Source organism: Talpa europaea (genome assembly GCF_964194135.1).
Source record: "Talpa europaea genome assembly, chromosome: 6".
NCBI lineage: Eukaryota > Metazoa > Chordata > Mammalia > Eulipotyphla > Talpidae > Talpa > Talpa europaea.
Window position 1 is genome coordinate 127,893,048 of NC_140072.1, and position 23,201 is coordinate 127,916,248.

At 39.3% G+C, this 23,201-nt stretch overlaps 1 protein-coding gene across 2 annotated transcripts in view; it reads left to right on the plus strand.

Moving 5' to 3' along the window:
* GPC6 (glypican 6) overlaps positions 1 to 23,201 on the plus strand; it is a gene marked incomplete at its 3' end in the record, with an annotated part of 1,013,029 nt that overhangs the window by 728,291 nt on the left and 261,537 nt on the right. The window lies entirely within an intron of this gene.

The window sequence follows — 23,201 nt, forward strand, 5'->3', positions numbered from 1 at the left end:
TGACTTGCTTATTCCCTATTTTGAGTGTTGACTACCTCTCACCCCTGCTAAAATGTGAGTCCGGGAGAAGAATCAAAAGCATTGCCTTGCACATAGTAGGTACTCAGGCAATACATGCTGATTCGTAGAGAATCCGAGACGTGACTTGGAAAGACAACCTCTGTTGGTCCTGCCTTCTGCTTCCTTTGCTCATTCAAGGCCAGAGACCTTGCATTGATCGCTCAGGAACCACCATACCCCAAAAGGCTGATAGGATCTGTGCTTCAGTGGGTAGTGTTACCACAAAACCCCCAGTGTGTTTGAGCTTCTAGTAGAATTCAAAAGCCAAGCAGAAGGGTGAAAACGCAGGCCCCAAGGTGTACTGGGGACCTTCCTTCATATATAAAGACCTTAGATATCGTTTCTCAGTCAGATGTCATCCTGCGCTAATATTAAAGCCTAATATTTAGGAGTAATAATAAACTCAAGCGTCTTCCTGGAAGTTTATTAATATCATGCCAACTTTTTCTAATTTGGCAAACTTTGTGATTAAAATGAATAAGTAGTTTTCTTTTGCAAGGAGCTATTGAAAGTAATTGTACATGCAACACATACAGAGTATTTTTTTCATCTTGTAAAAGGATAATTTGCTAAACTTGATTAAAAATCAGACATTGAACTAGATCTATCTGAAATTGTCGCATATACTATTGAGTGACTTTAATCAAATTCAGCATTATTATCTTTTTATTTGCTTTTACTCTGCCTGCAGGTACAATAAAGTGAAAATATGTAAGCAATGGAGCATATTTATAATACTAGTCAGAGTGCCAGGTGGGTTGTAAAATAAATGTAATTGTTTTCAAAGATTGAACCAGATTAGCATGGATTAACACATTCATTTTGAAATCCATGGCAGGAAGTATTCTAAGCATGCCTTCAAACAACCCTTGTTACTCTGTTTATATCCTATCTTACTACTACAAAATCACTGCCCCATAAAACAAGGAGCATTTTAACTCTGCTCATTTTCATATGAAAGAAATACAATTTATTAAACAAGACAAGAAAGCAGTTGTCTGCCATATTGAAGGCCAGACCTGCAGTGATTTGCACCCTGGCTTTCAACAGATGAACAACAGTGACAGACATGGAAGCCAGAATTGCGGCTGCAATAAATATTCATAACTGCTCCTGCCCAAGCAGCAAAGGGAGGGTGTCTGCATTTGCAACACATGGCTAGCAGAGGATGAATCAGGGTTATGCTGTCCAGCGCATACAGGCTTGAAGCCCTGGGCTATTTGATGCAGAAATCCCTCGTGGAGGAGGAGAGGCCTGTTTCTGGGTGGTTTTGCAGTACCCTTGACTCGTGTGAGGTGAAATCTTTCAGATATGCCCTACTGATGCTATTAACCCTCCTCTCTAACCTTAAAATAAACCTGCTTGAGAAAGCGTGTTGTCAGTGTATGATCTCCAGCAGGGGAGAGACAGCCCTAAGGGGAAAAAGTGATTTCTGATGTAATTTAGAATCCAGGTTTACTACAAGAACCCTGCCCAGTTTTAAGAGGAATCAGTCCTTGGTGAAATACACTTCGTGAAGCTAAAAGAAATGTGTATGATACCATCTCTGGACAGGCTGGGTGCTGGGAGAGCTTGATTCTCTCTCACTGTAGCTATAAGCATCCCCTCCTTTTACATTCAGATACTATAATTCATTTCTGTATTTACTGCAGGGATCTTGTCTACTAAGCAATTTAATGTCACTCATGCGAGAAATGTCAATCACGTCTCCTGAGCAAATGTGAATCTTCTGAACGAATCGTATTTACTTTTTTGTTCTTTGTTTTGACCACTAGGACACGTGAAGTATCAAAATTCTTGTCCCAAATTTACTTACTATGTGAGAACTTTCCCTTTGATTTTCTCGGCACTGTTTTCATCCTGCCATTATCCATTTAGCTAGAAATGTTAATGTAGTTTTATGTATTGTTGTGAGACTAAATCCTTTATGGAAGGAACACTTTAGCTAACACACACCATCCACATTGATGAACAGATAAGGATGGGATGAAGACAGGACTAACATTGAGCAAGTCTGCATTAAGGCAAACTTGCCTGTAAGTTTGCCTTATAGGCAGAGGTTATTCAGTTCTTCACCAGAGGTCAGGCACATTCATGCCTAATACTGTCCAGTACTTATGTAGATATATGGACGCAAACCATTTTTGAAATCCATAATCTGATAGATAGCCTATAGTTAATGACTAATAGCTTAATAATTGCGGTGAAATACTATCATTTTCACAGTGGAAATAAAATAATGTACTAAGGTATTTTTTTCCTCAGTGTTCATAAATTTTGGGGGCTGAGCGTGCAATCAATTAGCTGTCATGTTCCATGGGCATTTGATCTCCATGTGAGAACAGCCCTTCAGAGTCAGACTGGCTTGTGTTCTATGTGTCACTGGTTATGCCAGAGGAAATCTTTACATGGAGACTCACAGAACAGCGGTAAGTGAGATCTCTTCAAGAATGGAAACATCTCTTCCTGCCCAGCTGCCTTGGGAAGCTCATGTGCTGAGCAGCTGTACAACATCTGGACTGTGTCTGAAGAAGTCAGCTGGGCAGCACCAGGTTCTGTTTGGGAAGGTCTTTGAGACCCAAATGGAGGGTACTTCAAAAAAAACATTTGGATTGGTAACACTCTTTTGAAGAGGTGTGATCTTATAATCCTAAATTATATAGTGTTGTAAACCACATGGCCTCAATAAAAAAGATATATTTTTTCTTCTTTTTTAAATTCATTTATTTATATATTTTTTACATCAGTGTTCATTTTTGTACAATGTTTGCTTTTTTCCCCTCAAGTGTAGTCCCCGTAAAATTTCCATCACTATTTTATCCTGTTTGTTTATATCACTATCTTGCCTCTAGTTCTTCTTTTTGCTTCTCCCAAATTCCTGGGTGTCCCCTGGGTGGAGGCATTGTCCTGGCAGACTAATGACATGTACAAAGGAGAATCAAGCATGTTCCCTGATGAACGGGTATCAGAGGGCTTGTGCCTCTGTCCTTGGCCCACCGGGTGAAGGGAGGGGCCCAGGAGTATGGTGATGGCAATCAGGAAACCTGGCCTTCCTCTAGCTTTCACTCCTCCTGAACTCCCTTAGCCAAATAATTTAGCTGCTCTGACCATTTTTATCTCAGTTGTTGGGTAAAGAAGGTATATTAAGTGTTTTCTAAGCTCTAAAATATTTTCTAAGCTCAAAATAGCTATTATATTCATTTTTAAAAATCAGTCTTTGATTGAACTATTAGAAAAAAAAATCGAAATAATGAGCCTTCCGCCTCCATTTAATCCCCATTTACCTCTTCCAGAGCTTCTCTAGCTCATGACCATCCCAGACACACCTGAAAACAGCAATACTTTCCCAGCAGAGGTACCAGTTACCCTCAATCCACAAAGATACAGCTTGGAGACTAGCCTAGGGACACATCAGGATTTTGGATAGAGGAAGAAATATTTATCAAGTAATTCCCCCAGTTGGCTCATTAAGAATCAATGAACTTTTTTCCAATTTGGATTCCTTTTGTCTTTTTCTTGCCTGGTTTCTTGGGCTAGGACTTTTAATACTTTGTTGAACATTAACATTAGACATCCTTGTCTTGCTCCCGATAATAGTGGAAATACTATTAGCTTTTCACCATTGATGATGACGTTGGCTGTGGGTTTGTCATATATGGCTTTTATCATGTTTAGATAAGTTCTATTTATTCCCATTTTATTGAGTGTTTTTATCATAAACAGATATTGAATCTTGTCAAACTGTAGTGGAACATGTGCATCTATGGGGGAGCAAAATTGTAACCCCAAAATTAAAATTTAAAAAAACTTTGATAGTAATATAAAATGGAAAAAAAATCAATTAACTACATTGTAGTTATGGTTCCTAACAGGGAAACCTTTCCTTACAATCAGTCAGTTCTACTTCTGAATTTCCAGAGTGGCCCCACTCAAGTTTACTTCGAAGCCACTGAAACTAAATTCTCAAAACCTGCCTCCCCAGCATGTTCTGATTCAGTCATTTTTTGCTTACTTGTTCAGAATGCACACTGAGCATAGAGCTGAAACTCCCAGCCCTGGAGCTGCGGGGGTGTGAAATCTTCCCTATTTACTATCTACCTTGCAGGATTTTCCCTCCAAACTCCTGCTCCAAACGAAGTTGTGGATCAAGTTCAAATAGACAGTGTCATGATTTATTTACCATCCATAAATCCTCTACAACAGACTCTTGGTATCTCTTTTGGAGGTTTCCATTCTGCAAAGCATGTTTCGAAACTAGTAATTTAAAAGTAGACAGGCTCTACTTCTCACTTGGTGATGTTTAAGCATGGTTCTGAGAATCCACAGAAATAGAGGAGATTGTAACATTCTCACAAACATCCAGGTAAATGGAGCCTGAGAGATGCTAGTCCTTAGAAATCCCACAGCTTTTCATGGCTGTGCCCCTTTTTGGGTGATCATCTCTTGAAAAGTAATCCACACATGTCTTTGCAAATGATACGCTAATAAAAAGAACAGCATATGTTTTGCCCATGAATCTTTCCTCTTCTAATCTGCAATGAAAAAAAAAGATTAAGTTCCAGGAAAGTTTTACAGCAAAGCTATCAAGGCAGCATGATCAGTGCAAGCTGTAAGGTCAGAGAGAAATGGGGTTCAATGAGAACCCTAGTTTCTTAGTACCCAAACTGTGGTGAGGACTTACTGCAGAATCCTGAGATGAGTACTCATCAGGGAAAACTGACAAAGCAATCATCGCAAACCCCACTGGCTCTGGGGGGTCTTGCTTGGTGCTCCTGTTAGGTGAGCAGAACAGTAGGGGTGTCATTATCACACATGACAGAATTTATGCACAATTTAATACATCTCGCAGCTAACAGTGCTCAGGACTGCTTTGATTTTGCTGTTTTCTTGTTTCCTGGCACTGCTTTCTACATCCCTTAACATTTGTATGATTATAGGTAGAAATTCTGAAATTTGACCATCTAGAAAGGCTAATGCTTCTCTCTGCTCAGGAAGCCTGATTGTAATGCTCGCCAGACTTCATGGCCCTGGACAAATGGCCAAACCTCCTTTCAAACCATCTTTCCTTCCAGCAGTGATGTGGAGCATCTCTGACCTCCTGCTTCTTTACTCATTCAGTATCTATCGAGTGACAAATACCACAAGCACGGCATTGCTAGAAATGAGAATGGGTTAGTTGGAACATCCTTTGATATTTCTAGAAACCCTTAGATGCTCACTAAAATAACATTTACATTTCAATGAATCAGCAAAGGGTTAAGCAATGTTGAAAACTTAAGATATGTCGCTGGTTTTTTTGGAAGCACAGAATCATAATTCCTTGTTATGGCTCAACCTTTGCTTTTCGCACGTAATCTTATTTCCTACCCCATGATCAAGTCTGGTTTCTCGGACGGTGCTCAATGAATTAGAATAGACAGTATAAATTAATTTTGTGGATAAAATTTTATGAGACACTATATCAAATACTTCAGTAAAATCAAGATATATTATTATACCCATTGTAGATATTCATGGTCTAATCTTGTAATTATATTTTTAAATTGGATTTGTACAGTCTTATTATCCAATTATTCACCCCATGCTGTTCATAGGTACATAAATGTTTATAGCAATGTTTCTTAATACTGCTTGGTATTTACTAGAAAGAATAATGTCAGAGGTAATTTCCATGATTGTTTTACTTTCTCTAATGTAAATGTACAACTTATGTATACTTTTTATTTAGATAAGAAAAAATTACAGGAAATATAATAAATGTTTCCCTAATGAACATTGGGATGCTCATCAGTAATCATTTTAGCCTAGAATACTTCTAACATGCAGCTTCTAATAAAAGGAGTAGTCCTAGGTGGCAGTCTATCTATAGAAAATTTTGTCCTTGATGGACCAGTTCTCTGAGTTCTAAGGAATTTGCGAGACCCAGTGAGGAAGACTAAGGTACATATTACCAAGTCAGTCTGCACTGGGCAAGAAATGAAGAAATGATTCCATCTGGCACATGTGCTCGTGCCTCTTCACCTTAAAAGCCAATCTGCCAAGGCCTCCCTGGTGGCACAAGTGATTAAACGTAAGCACTCTGAAGCTATCCTTAGCTACTGTGGCATGAGTTCAATCCCCGGCAAGGTTGCTGACCGACATGGCACAGCAGACCTCTCCTGACTCACCCGCTGTTCCCCTCAGCAGTGTATTTCAGCAGATCCACCTATTCTGCTCCCCACTCTGTCTCTGGTGAATTCTCTTACCCCCCACACCTCTGGCCTATACTCCAGCTCTTGTAAGCGTAAATAAATAAATCTTCAAAGAAAAAAAGTCAACCTACCTTTTCTCCATTTTCTAGCATTTGATTCTTCATCAAATGTTCTTTGTGCACCTCAGCATATTTGGTTAACTTAGCTTTGAAATCTGCATGATGAATAGCCCTCCCTGTAGAAGGTTTTTAAAATTAACTGAAAATTACACATTCATAACTGAGAATAAAGTATGTGGTGCATTGTACAGTCTCTTTTATGATGACTTATGGTTTGATTAATGATTATAATGAACAATCAGAAGATTTAACTAATATAAAATTTTATCCAAATTGACCATTTAAATTATTGAAAATCTATCTGGCTTCATGTTTTGGGAAGCTTTGTGTCTGACTTCCACATGCCCTTTGTTCTTTTTTTAAGTTTGCCTGGCCTAAAGGAAATTATTCAAAGCAGAGCTCAATTACAAATGTGCTCTGACAATCAGGAGGGTGTACCTGTGGTTTTATCTGGAACTCCTACGAGATGATAAAGAGGTCCCATGGCCCAGAATATCAATTCATATATCCACAAACAGTGGCACTGCCTTTCCTGAGTCTAAACCTGGAGAAAAGACGAAATGTTTGAGAGCTTCTGGTTCAGAAAAGCAACAAGACTTCTGACTTTACGTTCTAATCAAATTCCCTTGTCTTATAAGTAATGCAGTGAAGCAACTGAATTGTTCCATCATGCTGCCATCATAAAAAACATTAAAAAATTAAAAAGGTAGTAGCTACCAGTATCTTTATTTTTGCCCAAAATGCAAATGCTACAAAACATCCAAAAACCTAATGACCTTGAGAGAATTAGAGGCTTTGAATTTTCATATAGATATTTGTACAGTTAAACACTTATTCAATGTCAAACATGATTTATGTCTTTTTCTGCCATCTATTTCCCCTTCTAAATATATTTATTTTGACCATGTTCTCTAACAATGTTTTTCCTGTGAGACCTTGTACAAATAAGGTAATAAATACAACAGAACCTGAAAACTGAAGAGGGGCCATTAATTTGAGCTTTAATAAAAATTGTGTAATTGTACCATGGATAGTTTACATGCATCCGTGCATAACATTTTATACCTAACTTGTACATAATTATCCTCAAGTAAGTATTTAATGAAGATTGAAAATCATAGTACATAGGTCTTCTAACAAAGCACATCTGTCTTAAAATTCCTCCCATGGGTGGCAGGAGAGAGCCCTTTATCTATGGACTGGCCCTCTGCTCAGCACCAGGGAAGCAACAATGAATATTGCAGAGGCATTAGCTCCTGGTCTCAATGTGTTTGCAGGAAGAGCTAGACAGACAGATAGACAGACAGCCACAGGGTTTGGGGGTACATAGCTGGGAACTCCTAACCAGAGTCACTGTTGGGGGTGGGCATATGTCTAGGGCATCAGTGGATGGTCCTTGCATGAAACCAGAAGGATCATACTCATCAGATAACAGGTGGGTAAGATCAAGAGAGTGCAGCATGTGCAAGAGAAAGAAACAACCTGTGCAAAGGTCATGAGTAGAAACTATGCTGGCCCCATTCAGGAAATTGTGGCTGGTAAGAAAAAGTATCTCGGTGTTGGAGAGAGGAAGAGAGTCTTGTCTACACCTAATTATTTTCCAACTCACACATGAACTCTCCAGACATCCATCCACCTTCCCCCTTGACCTCAGTATGGAATGCCATGAATGTGAGTGCCAGCCTGGCACTAAAATAAGTGGGTTAGTGATTACTAAACCAGAGCAATTGTTTCATTCCTATCCAGGAAAGCCATGCTCATCACTCTCTCCTGAAGTATTCACAGATTAAAGCAAGTGAACTCATGAAATGGGCAAAGCTCTTTATATAAGCTTCTTTAAAATAAAAGAAAAATCATTCCTTTGATCCCATCTCACAATCGACTTAAAATATTTTAGAGATTTTGCTGTCACAAAGCTCAGCCCCAAAATGGCTCTACCATAATGCCAATAGAATGTAGTCACCATGTTAGAATTACAGGCATTCTCTGTACAACTCTTTTCAAGGAGTTTGGTTAGATTTCCTTTGAAATCGAGTAATGCTGGACTTCAGACTCAATTATCTGCCATTTTAACATCCTCACTCTTCACTCCCCCATCATGGCTTTCTTAGCAGTGGGAAGAAATCATTCCCAATATGGACATTGGGTTATAGAACGTAGTCATCGGGGTAAAGATGTCAGATCACATAGAATGTGAAACATTGAGACCCTATTATAAGGCGATCCAAATGCCAGATGATTCCATGCATCCATCCTGTGTTCCTTCTCACCTGAGGAAAGACCTGAGGATCCTCCAGAATGTGTCCTTAAATAATCGTGAATTATTCACTAGAGATTTGCTCACCCTTCTGGAGGAATTTTATGACTTAAACATAATGATATACATAGAAATCGCAGCCAACCATCCAGACTGCACTAGTTCTATCTCCTTGCCACCTGGGAAATGATACTATCTGCAAGAGTGGGCTGAGTGGACTGTGATGGAAGACTCTGGGTACTTTGGTGGTGGGTGTGGTGTGGTAACATACATCTGAAGAGGTGTGAGCCTGTACCTCTGAATCATACACAGTGCTGTAAACCAAAGTTACTTCAATAAAAAAAAATAAAATTAAAAACAAAAGTTTGCAGAAAGTTCCACATGGGAAAAAAAGGGTGAAGTTGTGTTAGAATTTAAGCAAAATTTGTAGATTTGGTAGGGTTTTTGTTGTTTTAAAATTCAATACATATAAGAAAACCATATATTAGGAGGTATATTTTCCCAGCTGTGCAAATCTCTTTAGTTCAGTGGTAAATACTGTGCATAAAAGCATACTTTATTTGACAAAGATCTTCAGTTTCCCCTGTGCATTTTTCAAGGTAGCAATGGTCTTGTGAAAGTATGGATTATGTAACTCCTATTAAATAGTTCAGCAAAAATATTACTTTTAAAAGGGAGCAGATAAATGTATTCCATTCTCCTGCTCCAAGAACATATGTAGTGTAATATTTTCAGAAGAATGTTATATGCAGCATAAAGAAGGTTATGTTTTAAACATTACAGCGGAGGTTTAAAAATGATCTTCAACAGATTTCAAAAATCACATAGAATTTAAACTGCTCGAATCGCTCCTGCTAACTAACAGCTCTCATAAACATCACCCCTTCCAACTGCCCCTACTTGACATTATTTCAGTTGAACTTTACCCCCTACAATAGCAAGTAGGTTTTTTGTACCCTTGACCTCCTATGGAAAGGTCGCCAGTGATTGTTCTTTGATGCCCAGTCTTGAAGATGGGAGTACAGCCATTACCCCTCCCCCACCCCATGCCTTCTGAGGTTTTGCCTGTGACTTCTGATTTTAGGAAGCAAATGAGTAGAGCCCTCCCTGGAGGTGAATCAACAAAATGATCACATTTTTCCCCTGGAGAGAAACATGACCTACCTAGACTAAATGAAATAAAAGATATTAATCTCACTGCAATTTATATATGCTTTCTTTGGTTATAACTTAATTATATCACAATGAATCCAGCATACCATACAAATATGACACAATAAATAAACTTGAGAGAAAATGAAAATCTTAACCTCTTTCCAGAACTGAAGTTGTTATTTAAAATTGAAATGCCAGGCAACAAATATCGTAGCTGGTCTACCAGACATTTTTACTCCAAGATCTTAAAATTCTTTCTATATTCATATGCTTATAAATTTATATGCATCCTTAAATTATAGAACATGGAAAAATATCTTTGCATTTATCATGTTATAGCTATACAGAGTCATCTACATTAAAAGTGTGTGAAGTCATAACCACTTTCTCAATGTAATAATACAGTAAGCTTAAAAACGTAATTAGAGTCTTCTAACTCTAGCACAGTAAGTATATTTTTCATGCATATAAAAACTTTCCAGGAACATTTAGCTGTAAGACTCTATAAGGTAGAGACACCAATTAAATTCTGTGATCCTTTCTTTTCCCCACTTCAGTCATAGACACTGTGGCATTTCAAAGCTTTCTAACAAGACAGTTTAAAAGTATGAGATGAATGTAAAGACAGGGAAATGCTGTTATTTAGCGGTAGTAACAGACCCACCCTGGAGGTGTTTCTCATGCCTGTGAATGTTTGCAGAGTCATTGAGATCTCCGCAGATGATGCATTTGAGTTTATTGAGGACAGTTATTTCACCCATGGTGAACTTAATGCAAAAATGTTTCTGCAAGCTGCTTTACACTTGAATATTTCTAACTAATAGGACATTTCAAGAGTGTATGCTACTGCTGTACCTATGTGTACCTGCATTCCTCCTGACAATATGCATTTTTCAAATTTGTAAATGACATAGACATTACCTCCACAGGGTTCCATAAGCATTGTAAAATTTGTCTCCATTCCTTCTTCTTGCAATACCATGCCTGTTTGCTGCACTAGATTTTTTTAAAAGATTTATTTTATTTATTTATGCATGCAAGAGTTGGGGTGTAGGGCAGAGGTGCGGGGGTGGGAGGGTGAGAGGATTCACCAGAGACAGAGTAGGGAGCCGAACAGGCAGATTGACTGAAATACACTGCTGAGGGGAGCAGCAGGCAAGTCAGGAGATGTCTGCTGTGCCATGTGGGTTATCTCCCTGGCCAGGGATTGAACTCATGCTGCAGTGGCTGGCGATAGTTTCATAGTGTGAGACTTAACCCCTTGTGCCACTAGAGAGGCCCTGCACTGGAGTTTTTAACTGCCTGAGTGGAAGAGTCAGAAGTCATTCACGTTGTTTCACTGGCATATATCATACCATCTGACACACAGGAGAGTCACCGTAATGTTGGCTATTTGTTTGTCATGGACATAGACTATGTGTTTGTCACATTTGGTATCCAGTCCGAGATGGCACAGTATCCCTGAGTTTTATTATATTTTAATGCATCCTAAGAACTGCCATAAGTAATGGCATTTGTTCTAGTGTTTTCCCTCTTTGGGGGACATTATAATGCAATTATTCACAAGAATCCCAGTGAGATTTCATTTCTCATGGAAGAGGAAACCAGAGTCCAGGCATTTGAAATCCATCAACCCAGAATCTAATCTCAGAAGAACCCAATTTTCTACTCTCAGGTAAAACTTCCTAAGTAAAGACAGACTGGCTGAGTGTCTGGAAATTTAGGGCCTGTGAATCTGAGTTCCTTTACTGGCCGAGACGTTCATTTCCTCTGTGACTTCATCTATTCAATGAGATTTAGAAGCTGAAAATTTGAACAAGAGACTGATAAGTGAATCCAATCATATTTGAAAAACAAATTGTGTTGTAAGAGCAAATGATATAATGAATCTACTCCCATCTATTAAAACATGGAGAAATCATTCAAAGACATACAGATTATCAGCCATTGCTTCAGATAAACAGAATGAATAAACTCTAGTGATAAAAATGGAACTGATAATCAATTTTATAAATATCTCCATTCTTTGGGGAAACTTTTCACTTTATTTATTTTTTTTTAGTTCGTCAGTGCCAAGGATGTTTTCCTAGAGTCTTCTGCTAGACTTTACTGACAGCAGTTAACAATTTAATTTAAAAACGGTACTGAGTTCTAACATGAGAGGGATAAATGAGGAGAAATTATAGGCATATTGAGTCAGAGCAACAAGATTATCACCAAGGCGCTGCTATTAATGTTGACTCACTATTAAAGATCAAGTACATAAGATATTAAAGAAACATCTCTGACCTTCTAATAATTTTATTAGTAAGCTGTCCTATTCATTTCTAAGACTGGTTTATTGTATATATCAAAAACATTTATGGCATCTAATAATAATATTTAGTTGTAAATGAGCTTGGATTATTTATTTTCCAAACTGGAGGAAGGAATTCTCTGTAGCTCAAAAGACATCTTTCCTCTTCAGCTATTTATTCTCCAACTGCTTTGCAAACCAAAATTCCTACATTTGATGGCTCTCTTTACACTTGACTGGTCATAGTAAATGTGTATGTTAACTTGGTAAGAGAATTCATGGAACTACCAGCATCCATAAAATACTACTGTCTAGAAGTACAAAAGTTTCACATGGAAGAGGGAATTTTTGTAATTGGATTAATTTGTGATTAAGGTAACATGGGCTTATAACACTGTATATGATTTGGAGGTATAAGTTGGACCTCTTCAGAGGTCCCAAAGCAGAAGAGTCCACCAGACATTGGGCCCCCTCCAAGTTTTGCTCCTCACTATGGTAACCTCAGCTCTAGTAAGATTTCTAGGGTTTATGAAAGCTGAGTTTTATCTGTTCCTTTATTTTGTTTCTTTATATTCCACATATGAGTAAAATCATCCTGTATTTATGTTGGGAAAGGGAAGTTTTAATGAGAAAAGCAGCAGGAGAGACTTAATGGTGTCTCATTGCAAGAGGTCAGAGTTCTCACAAAAGCAAAGCAAGTATTTTAGCACTGAATTTGGAGAGAAAGAAGCAGAAGGTTCTGGAAAGAAATGTCATGGAGGGAATGACTCAGCTTGTAAAGACCCTCTGCAGATTTCATTCTGTTGTTAAGTCCAGGTACTGTGCAGTAAGTGTGGTTGCTGAACAACCTCTCAGGATACACAAATTGAATGCATGGCTCCATGATTATGCTGCAGTGGTCCCATCTACTATTGCAATCTCCTTACCAACTCTCCCACTTTTAAACATCTCCTTTTTTTCCCATTGAATGGCATTTCCTTATTCTCCTCTCACCAACCTGTCCCAGGTCCTCAGATTCACACTTTCCTCCTAATTCCCTGTTCTTGACTTAAAACCAGGATTGTTGCTTCCTGCCTGGGTTCCTGACACACTATCAGCTGGTTTCTTTATTTTCAGACTTTGGGTGCTGCCTTGCAGATATTTGCAGCCTTTCCCTAAACCCATCCAGTCCACCCAACCATATCCCCTTCCATACTCTAAAACACTAACTTTACAAGGTAAAAAGTTTCTCCTCTCTTGCAATTCCCCTTTCAAGCAAGTGTGGCCCTGGATTAAACCTCTCTAAACTTACCCTCTCTAGCATTCTCTCTAAACTTAACCAGCTCCTCTCATAGTAATACCTATCTCCTGCATCATTCAAGGATTCAAGAAAATAATCTCCCTCAGCTACCTTCTGCATATCTACCATCCACTTGGTACTCTGTAAACTGTTCTCCCCTCTTCTATTCCTGTGTTGTATCTTCCCATTGTCTGCCATGATCCCTATAAATTATTTTCTTTCATCCTCTGTTTTACTAGAGTCCCTTCTTTTTATCTTCAGATTTGAAGGTATACATCCTCCATGAAACTTCCCCCAGATTCCCAGTAAGTCTATCGCTGGAAATAACCTGCAGCTTACCATCAGTTGTTCTCTAGTAATTCCATGTAAGCTAAGGCTGTCTCTCCAGCCAAATTGTAGGTTCTCTTAGGACTGGACCCTAGATTTCTTCTAGATCTAGCCCAAGGTATGTGATGTTCAGGGACTGGCCAGGACATATCTGATCCACGATCCACTCATCATCGGTCAGATATATTTTTTAATTTAGATCTCTGCTGGAATGCCAACTGCTCAGAGCGATTTTTAACCCCTCCATTTTTAATCACGCTGTACCTTTATACTCTGTTCAAGGTTTTCTTTATAATACTTATCTCCACTTGATGGAATGCTTATTATTTCTTAGCTTCTTTACTCGCTACCCCCACTCCACATAAATGCACTTGTCCTGAGATTAGACATGTTGCTTTTAACAGTGCTGCAGTCATGGGAGTGAGAAGAGCACCTGGCACTTGATAGACCCTGAGGAAGTATGGAAAGAATAGGTGAATCTGCTTAAGATCCTGGTTTCCGATTGACAATAAACAGTTATGATTTGGACTCAAGTCCTACTCCAAGTGAACACGTTTATGTATCTTAAAATGAATAAATGATTAGATAAATAAACACTTATGTAGACACCCTTAATAGGTAGACCAGAAATCCCCCTTTAGAAAGGCTTTACTGAGGAATTGAGTCTTTTTCTCTTACTTTTCTGATAAAACACAGGACCGGGATATCAATGTCTTTCTATGACTCTCTCTCCTGGCCACTGACTTAAAGATAAACAGAGCTCAGAGCTGTATAATGCTTGACAGTTATCTACAATGAGGAGTGTGTGTATGAATGAAGAATGACCTCAAGCATCTTAGGCAAGTAAAAATGGCTGCCCCATTCATGACCACCAGCTCAGACTTCACGTTGCTGTGTGATGGCTGTAGCTGTCTCATCTCGCAAGAAGCTAAGGTTCATAACATGTGCTTCTTCAGAAAATTATTTCATGTCAATGCTTAGTTACCAGTAATAATGAAAATACTTGTAGCACTTTGTAAAATGTTCTGTGGACATTTTTATGAACTTCATATAAATTCAGAGAAGCCATGCTGTTATTGCCACCTCTTCCTTTGGAGATTTGCACTGAAGGCCAAAATCTGAGTCATAATGAGAAAACCTGCTGAATCCAAATTCTTTCTCTTGTACTTTTCCCTTGCTACACACAACTCTTCATTTATTTACACAGCCGAGTTCCTTTGTAAATATAAATGTATTATTTGAGGAAGGAGGAAGCTGATAGAAAAAGTTTAACTTGGCCATAATTCCTGATAGAAATCAATTGAATTTTGTATGATCTATTATGTGCAAGTATATGAATTCATACCCACAGGTTGGCAATTAGGAAAGTTTATTATACTCAAATAAATTCAAATGTCATATTAGAGTAAACATTATTGATGAAGAATTTAAATAATCAGAGTTTCTCTCCACAACATATGAGGGCTCTCTGTTTAAAATGTTCTGAGTTGAAAGGAAACTGAGGAGTCTTCTAATTGAGAACTTAGGAGTATTCTCTTCCCATCTTTCATGCAATGAAGTTGAAGTCCAGGGAGTATGATTGACTTCTCCAACAATACAAAGCTTATTTGGTAGCAGAAGGGCCATAATCCAAGTACAGTGAGTGCTTTTACACAATGCTGAATTACCAGAAGATGCTGTGTGGGAGCATGGTCTCGCAGGATGGGTATCTTGGCAAGGAGTAAATGTCACCCTTTACTCAAGGGATTTACCACTTGGTGTTCAGCCAGTAGAGCAACCAAAGTCTGTCAAAGAAAGAGCAGTTTGATTACTATGTCAAGGAAGAAAGCATGGCAGTAGATCTCCAAAACTGCCTCCCCAGGTAGAAGATGCGAAAGGCTTTGAAAGTGGGGCAAGAACAAGAGTAGAACAAAGAGACCTTGGGTGATTGGATGCTGGGGTGCTTGGTGGCATTGGGGCATCTGCAGAGGCACTGAGGGCAGGTCACGGCCCCACTTACTTCTCAGGTTCAGAAAACAGCAGTTCATTTCGTCCCGTGCAGGTATTAAAGGCTTATGAGACCAGTGGCTGTCAGGTCACTGAGCGTTGGAGTGGACCTGCCTTGGGTCTGCTTGTGTTGGTGGGATGCACAGGCCAGACAGAGTGGGTGCAACCTGGTTAGCAAGATAAATGAGATATTGCTAAAGTAAATCGTTTAGGCATTTTAAGTGTCTTGCTGGGATATAAATCAGTCAAACAACTGACTGCCTTGACCATGTGCTTCCTGGTTGTCTGGGGTCCTGCTGTGATGACTTGGAAATAGTAGGAGATGATGTGAAGAGAGTGGGTTCACTGCAGTAAAAAAAGAGTTTATGCAAGGATCATATATGTTGTGGATCTCTTCCTTCATCTAGTAAGTAATAGATTGTTTGGTTGGGAGGCCTTTGTTTTTGCTTCTGGGCAGGAATGTGGCATGAGCAAAGCAATCTTTTGAATGACTGAACTAGCCTTGAGGTGCATATTGAAATGGGCAAGAATTACTAAGAAACCAAGAGATGGGTGAGGAAGCTACTAGCAAGAGCCTTCCACTAACTAGGGTATCTTGCATTTTTATATTTTTCAAATTATGCAAATATCTTACAAATATTATCATATCCAGTTGCCACAAGGCCATGAAGGAGGCAGGATAAGTATATCAACTGTGTACGATACTGTAAACAGGGTCCTGGAGACAAATGTAACTTGTTCTCACTGCTAATAACTTGCTGAACTGGAAGCATATACTTGCCTTTTGCCTGAAATTCCAGGATACTTTCCGCTATATATCTTGTTCACTTAGCTACTTATGTAATGTAAATATATATAAAAAATATACATTGCATGTTCATTGATTACACATCTGAGCCTTTTTTATTTAAATAATATATACCCTCCTTACTCCTGTGTTCTCAAAAAATAACTTTCCTTAATGGGTTCCTGCACAAGATAATCTTATTTTCCTTCTATGAAGACACTGAGTGATCACTTTTTTTTTCCCAATATTTTCTCTTTTCTTTGTTTCTAGGCTAGAGAACCACCTAGCACTGTCTCTACTTCTACGAATTTTTAAAACCACCTTATCCATTTGACCTAGTCACTTAACTTCATGCCTTATTGCAAAAAGCCTTAAGAAAGAGAATTACATAAAGATGCTCACACTTGGGGAGATACTTATTTTCTGGAGCTCTTTCTTGAATGCTAGAGTAGGGGCAGAGGCTCAGCTGTGCAAGTGAAGTGTGTTCAACTCCCAAGTGACAAGAAGCATGTGGCTAAGGGGACAGCCTATGAAGAGGATAAAGGAAACACCCTTGTGGGCATTCTGGCATGGCACACTGCCAAGAGCTCACCACTAGAGTTCTTGGGGAGTGGGTCACATGCCAATATAGTTTTTTAAAGCTTTATTTATGTATGCATACAAGAGCTGGGGTGGAGGCCAGAGTTGTTGAGGGTAAGGGGATTCACCAGAGACAGAGTGGGGAGCAGAACAGGCAGATCTACCGAAATACACTGCTGAGGGGAGCAGCTGGTGAGACAGAAGAGGTCTGCTGTGCCATGTGGGTCACCTCCCTGGCCAAGGATCAAACTCATGCTGCAGTGGCTGGCAATAGCTTGATAGCACTGCCTTTTTAAAAAAATTTTATATATTTTTTACATCATTTTTCATTTTTGCACAATGTATGCATTTTCATCTTGGTTATAGTCCCCGTAAAATCCCCCCCCTTATTTTGATCCAAGAATCCAAGACAAGGAAAAAATAATGAGGCTGACAAGAGGGAAAAAACAGATAACATACAAAAGAAAACCAATCAGGCTGACATCAGACTTCTCTGAAAAAACACTACAGGCAAGGAGAGAGTGAAGGGACATAGCACTGTCTTTAACTCCTGCGCCACTAGGGAGGCCCCCATTAAATTTCTTTATGTCCAACTGAAGACTTTAATTATAGTCATGTCTCCCCAGGTGAATACGGGTCTTAAAAATTACAGGAAGAGCATGACTCGCCTACCGGAATAGAAGAGGCTAAGAACAGAAGTCCTGTTCCCGGTTCTGTCAGTGGCTCCCTGCCCTGTTTCCTGAGTTGGAAACAGGAGAATCCTCAGACTTCTGTCTCAAGGGACACCATTATTATCCTTCAGATAATGCTGTGTTTTAGCACTAATTTTACCAAAGGTTACAAAATCACCAGAAAACTAAAGAGCATTTAGTATTTTAACAATCTTTAGTGAAACTTTTTCTCAAGAGAAAAGATAAGAATTTTTCTAGGAACTCTTTTTTTATTAAGAAGCCATTTTTCTAGGGGAAATTTCTGAAAGAAAGAAAGAAAGATGGGTGTTTTTTATTTGACAGACTATCTTATTAGTGGTTCAAAAGTAAGATTGATAATTGCCTTGCCTTAAAAATGGGCTCATTTAGCTTTCTCTGTGATGTGAGCTGCTGTGGAAAATTACAGAAACTATGAATTTTAATTATGAAGTAACTAGAGAAAGAGGTGGGATTTGGTCAAGGAAACACGCTCAGCTCTGCCTTACAGGATATTATGAGGAAAACCCAATCCCACTTTATTACCTGGATCAGGGAGTGCAGTGAGATGTTTGACCATAATCGCCTGTGCTCCCACAGGGAAAGGAGATAAATGAGCACATCTACCAGACTCTGCCTTTCTTATTTGGGACTGTGCCAATTATCAGGGCAGAGTCCAGCATACTAAATGTCAAGGCTTATGTGATCTGGAAAACAAACCAGAACCAAGACATGTAAAACAGGGCCAGGGTGATTGTCACCTCCAGTGTGCAAAATAGGAGCCAAGTCTGAGAAGGAGAAGCAAACTCAAGCCAAGGATCCAGTTTGTAGCCAACCCCAAATGGAGAGGAAATGCCTGACCCAACAATTCAGATATTGTTTGCTCAACTATGTGGACAAAGGGGCAAAATTGATAGTGATGAAGAACCCACACGTGCCAGGCACTGCCTCATTCCCTACAGAATTGTATCTAGCCCAGACAGCAGTCCTAAAAGATTGTTGATAATGAGAATGGCAACTCAGGAGAAATTCAGTAACCTACAAGAAGTTAGCTGGATAGTTGACCTAAAGCCAGATCCACGTCACCTCAGAGCTGATGGTTCTTCAGAGGCTGCTCTGGGGGAAAATGAATAGGTGAGATATGCTCAAGAATGTCAGATTTCATTATCTAACAGCCCCATAGGTTTCTCTGTGTTGAGCTTGCTTTGAGCATAGCATCACTTGGGAACTTGGATCTTGTGGGTCTGAAAATCTGGCAAGTTCCTATGTATCCCTTGAGGCAACAGAGAGTAGCATTCATTCCTCTCTGGGCACAGATACCAGCTACTGACTCTGGTATAGTGATCTCTGTTCTTCTCTGGTGTATCAACCTTCTAAACCTATTGCTATGAGCATTTTGCTAATGCTAGCTGACCTTTCATACGAGGCACATAGGATGTTTATGAGTTCATCTGTTGCTGTACTTGAATAAATCGAACATGTGATAGTGAAGGAATCTGAGCACAAGTGGAGCTCTGAAGAGCCACTGCTCTCAAACCAGAAAATAAGATGCTGGCACCCCCGTGTGCTGATTCCCAAAGGATACGGGAGCCTGATCCATCTGACTTCTTAGGAGCTGAAGGTTAGAGAGTCACAAGATTATGTGATGCCTGCATGGCTAAGTTCACTGGCATCACTCTCTTCTGTCTTGTCATTGAAAGTCTGCGGCTCTATCTCGAGTTTGCTGCGGAAGGGTCTGTGACCTAATCCATCTCTCAGGCTCATCAGTCCAGTCACACCATGCAGAGTCTGCAAGAGTCAGGGTGATCATTTCCACATCTTCTTACCCACGGGCTTTAAGAGCACAACCATTAGCATATAGCAGCTCCCAGATTACTGTACAAAGGACTTTTAATCACGTTCTAAATCAGTTGAATTGGAAGGGTTTCTCAGAGAAACTTCTGGTGCCAGCTACATGTCCTTTATTAAGTGCTCAAGCATGGCTGCATAAAACCGATTAAGCCTGAACCTATTATGCTTCCAGTTCTTAACTTCACTGGAAAGACAGACTCTGCCAGATAATCTCATCAATTCTGACAAAATCAATTATGTGTCAGGTAGAGAACTTCAGGATATCAGTGACCCCAGGGGAATGAAAAGTGTTTAATACCTAATCAAGTCCCAGATCACTGAGATCATCAAATAATTTTGTAAAGTCAATGAGTGGAGATATCTAGATTTTTGTCCTTAAATTTGAGCTTCAACTTTCTGCTGTACTGTTAGAGGTTAGAGCCAAATTGAAACTCCAGAAGAACAATCATCAATAATGTCATTCAATAATGAATCCCAATTGATGCAGACCAGCTTTTTGTTTGACCACTGCTAATGGGGAGATGATGATGTAGTCTCCCGTAAACTTAAATGTACTCCTTTCTCCCTAAAGTGTCCTGTGAATTTCCTTAAAACTTAATGTATCGATGTTGTAGCTATGCCATGGTGATGATGAGGATGATGATTTAAGTTATTATAATTGACATTTTGTGAGCTTTATTCATGTATTGGACTCGAGTTACATAGGGTTCGTTCTTTATTCATGGTAAATGTGGTTTAAAGGTATTGTGAACGTGAATGCTGAATTAGCAAATACTGAATTAATACTCCTAGAGGAAATACAGACTTACGTTCCTGTAAGGCTAGGGTCATAACATTTTCATCAACGCATCCCAACCTAGCCTTGTTTTATGTCTATTTTACCCTAAAGAGACCTTATGTTATTTATTATTGGTTCATTAACATCGACCTCATAACCAAGAGCACTAGCATTCATGCCTCAATGAAGCATATCTAGTACATATATTTTCTCTGTAAGGCATACGACAGCCTTCTTGATCTCAGAAACACCAGCTAGCACTGAGAGCTGAACTATGCCTGGGGCCCATTTTAAGTGGTGAAATCTCCAATAGAAAATGCAAAAGTGTGACAAATGTTGCATATTGTATGGCCTTCAGAAAGGACAGCATGATATTTGTTCAACTGCCACTGGAATGTAGGTACCAGACAGTTAGAATTTCCCTCACAGATTGCAAGAATGAAGTGAGGTTACCAGTACATTTTAGCAAGTAGGTGATTTTTTAAATATAGAACCTGCAAATATTAAGAATAGAGTGCATTTATCAAGTACTAGTTATTCATCTGAACTTCACAAAATGAGTATTATTTTTTTAAGATTTATTTATTTATTTATACAAGCACTGGGTATAGTCAGAAGCACGGGAGGGTGAGAGAATTCACCAGAGCCAGAGGGGAGAGCAGTGCAGGCAGACTGACGAAGTACACTGCTGAGGGGAGCAGTGGGCGGCAGGAGAGGTCTGTGCGCCATGTGGGACCCTTGCCCAGCAGCCTGGGATCGAACCGGCGCTCAACCGCTGCGCCACCGGGGAGGCCCACAAAGTGAGTACTATTACTATGATCTCAGATGCATAGATGAGTGAATTGAAGCATGGATGGATGAGGAAATTGACCAAGGTTATGCAGACTGTATATGAAAGAATCCAGGTTGAGATAACTGCATCCTACCATATAACTCTCTGTCACCTGACAATACATTTTAATATTGGACATTTTTAGGCCATGTAGCATCATACCTGGAAGATTAGAACTGTTTGTGGCTCTTGTAGGACCTCAAAATTGAAAGTCAAACCTATTTTTGTTGATTTGTTAGAGTTCTGCATTTTGGGGTCATCATCTCACACAGTCATTGGGTGCCAACATGTTTCCATTAGTTCATCAAGATATACTTCTGGCCTCCCTGGTGGCACAAGGGTTAAGACGCAACCTATGAAACAGTCCACAGCCACTGCAGCACGAGTTCGATCCCCTGCCAGGGAGCAACCCACATGGCACAGCAGACCTCTCCTGACTTGCCCGCTGCTCCCCTCAGCAGTGTATATCAGCCAGTCTACCTGTTCTGTTCTTCACTCTGTCTCTGGTGAATCCTCTCACCCCCCACACTTCTGGATTTATTTTTGACTCTGGCCTGTACCCTAGTTCTTGTATGCATAAATAAATAAATCTTAAAAAAAAAAGATGTACTTCTCTGGGGTTTTGGTCACACCCATTTTTCTGCAATACTGTAAAAGCCTGAACAATAACAACTATAGAAAAGTCTCAGTAAAGATAATTCTAGTTTCAGGCTGCTATTTGGAAGGTATTTTTATCATCTACTTTCTAGTTTATGAAGATGTTAAAAAAGGAAAGGAAACTCTCAAGTTAGAGAAGTCAATGGCAATAGCATTTAAATTCTCTTTTTTTTTCCTGAAAGAAACTAAACAAGACTTTAATAAATGGGTAAACATCCCATGTTCAATGGTAGAAAGATATAACATTGTTAGGATAGCCATTCTAGCCAAAGCAATGGACGTTTTGATGCAGTCTCTCAAGAATCCAAGTGCTTTTCCTTTGAAGAAATGGAAAAGTTGATACTGAGATTCATATATGATTTCAAGGGCTTACCACTTCTTGGCCAAGATAGAAGGTGTACTTTGGAATCCTAGATCTCCCTGGCTAAGATGAACAAGTGAACAAACAGAAAACCTGAAGGATTTCAATATTGCTGTCCCTGTTCTGAACCAGAAATAGTTATGTTTTCTTCTAACCTGATTCTAGTTTTGGAAATCAATTAGTAGCTTAATTCAAAATTATAGGAAAGATAGTGTTCCTCCAATTCACTTTTGATTAGCAAAGCAGGCTAAAATGGGAATCACACACAAAAAAGTTTACATCAGAATTGTAATGATATGTAACCAGCCTGGGTCGACAAGCAGTTAATTTTGTTGCTTAGACTTCTGGAGCCAGGGATCCATGTACTGGCATTCACTAGATGGTTATTTAAATCCAATCTTTAAAACTCAATACAGTCCTTATTCATTAAAACTATGAAAGATGATGATGACCAGATGTGTCTGGGGTCATCATTTTCAACTTGGGTTATGGATTCAGTAAAATGAAAAGAGAGCAGAAGAGCCATAAACCTTTTAATTCTTCTCCTCTCTATGGCAACAAAAAAGCCACAGAGCCAGATAACCACTCTAGGGGTATGTGTGTATGAGTGCTCGTGTGTGCACGCATGCAGGCTAAAGGCAATACATACTTAAAGGCAATACATACTTAAGCATGTATTTTTCATTCTAAGTAGTTCTAAGAATGAACACTTGCATACAGGACTCAAGAGTTATTTGAATTTATTTCTTTTAATGCCCTGATGGCAGCGGTTGTAAAATGAGGCCATCTGGATGTGATCAGCCCATGTAATCCTTGGGAGAACTGAATATTCCATGTACATGTGGAGTTCCTATGAAGTTGAAGATGATGCTAGCACAGATTTAAGCACAAGAAAACTGGCCCTCCAATCTAAGTATATGCATCTGAAAATGCAGCATTACAATTAAATATGCGAGTCCTCTCCCCATGGAAAAATACCTAAGGGCAATAAATGCAGCAA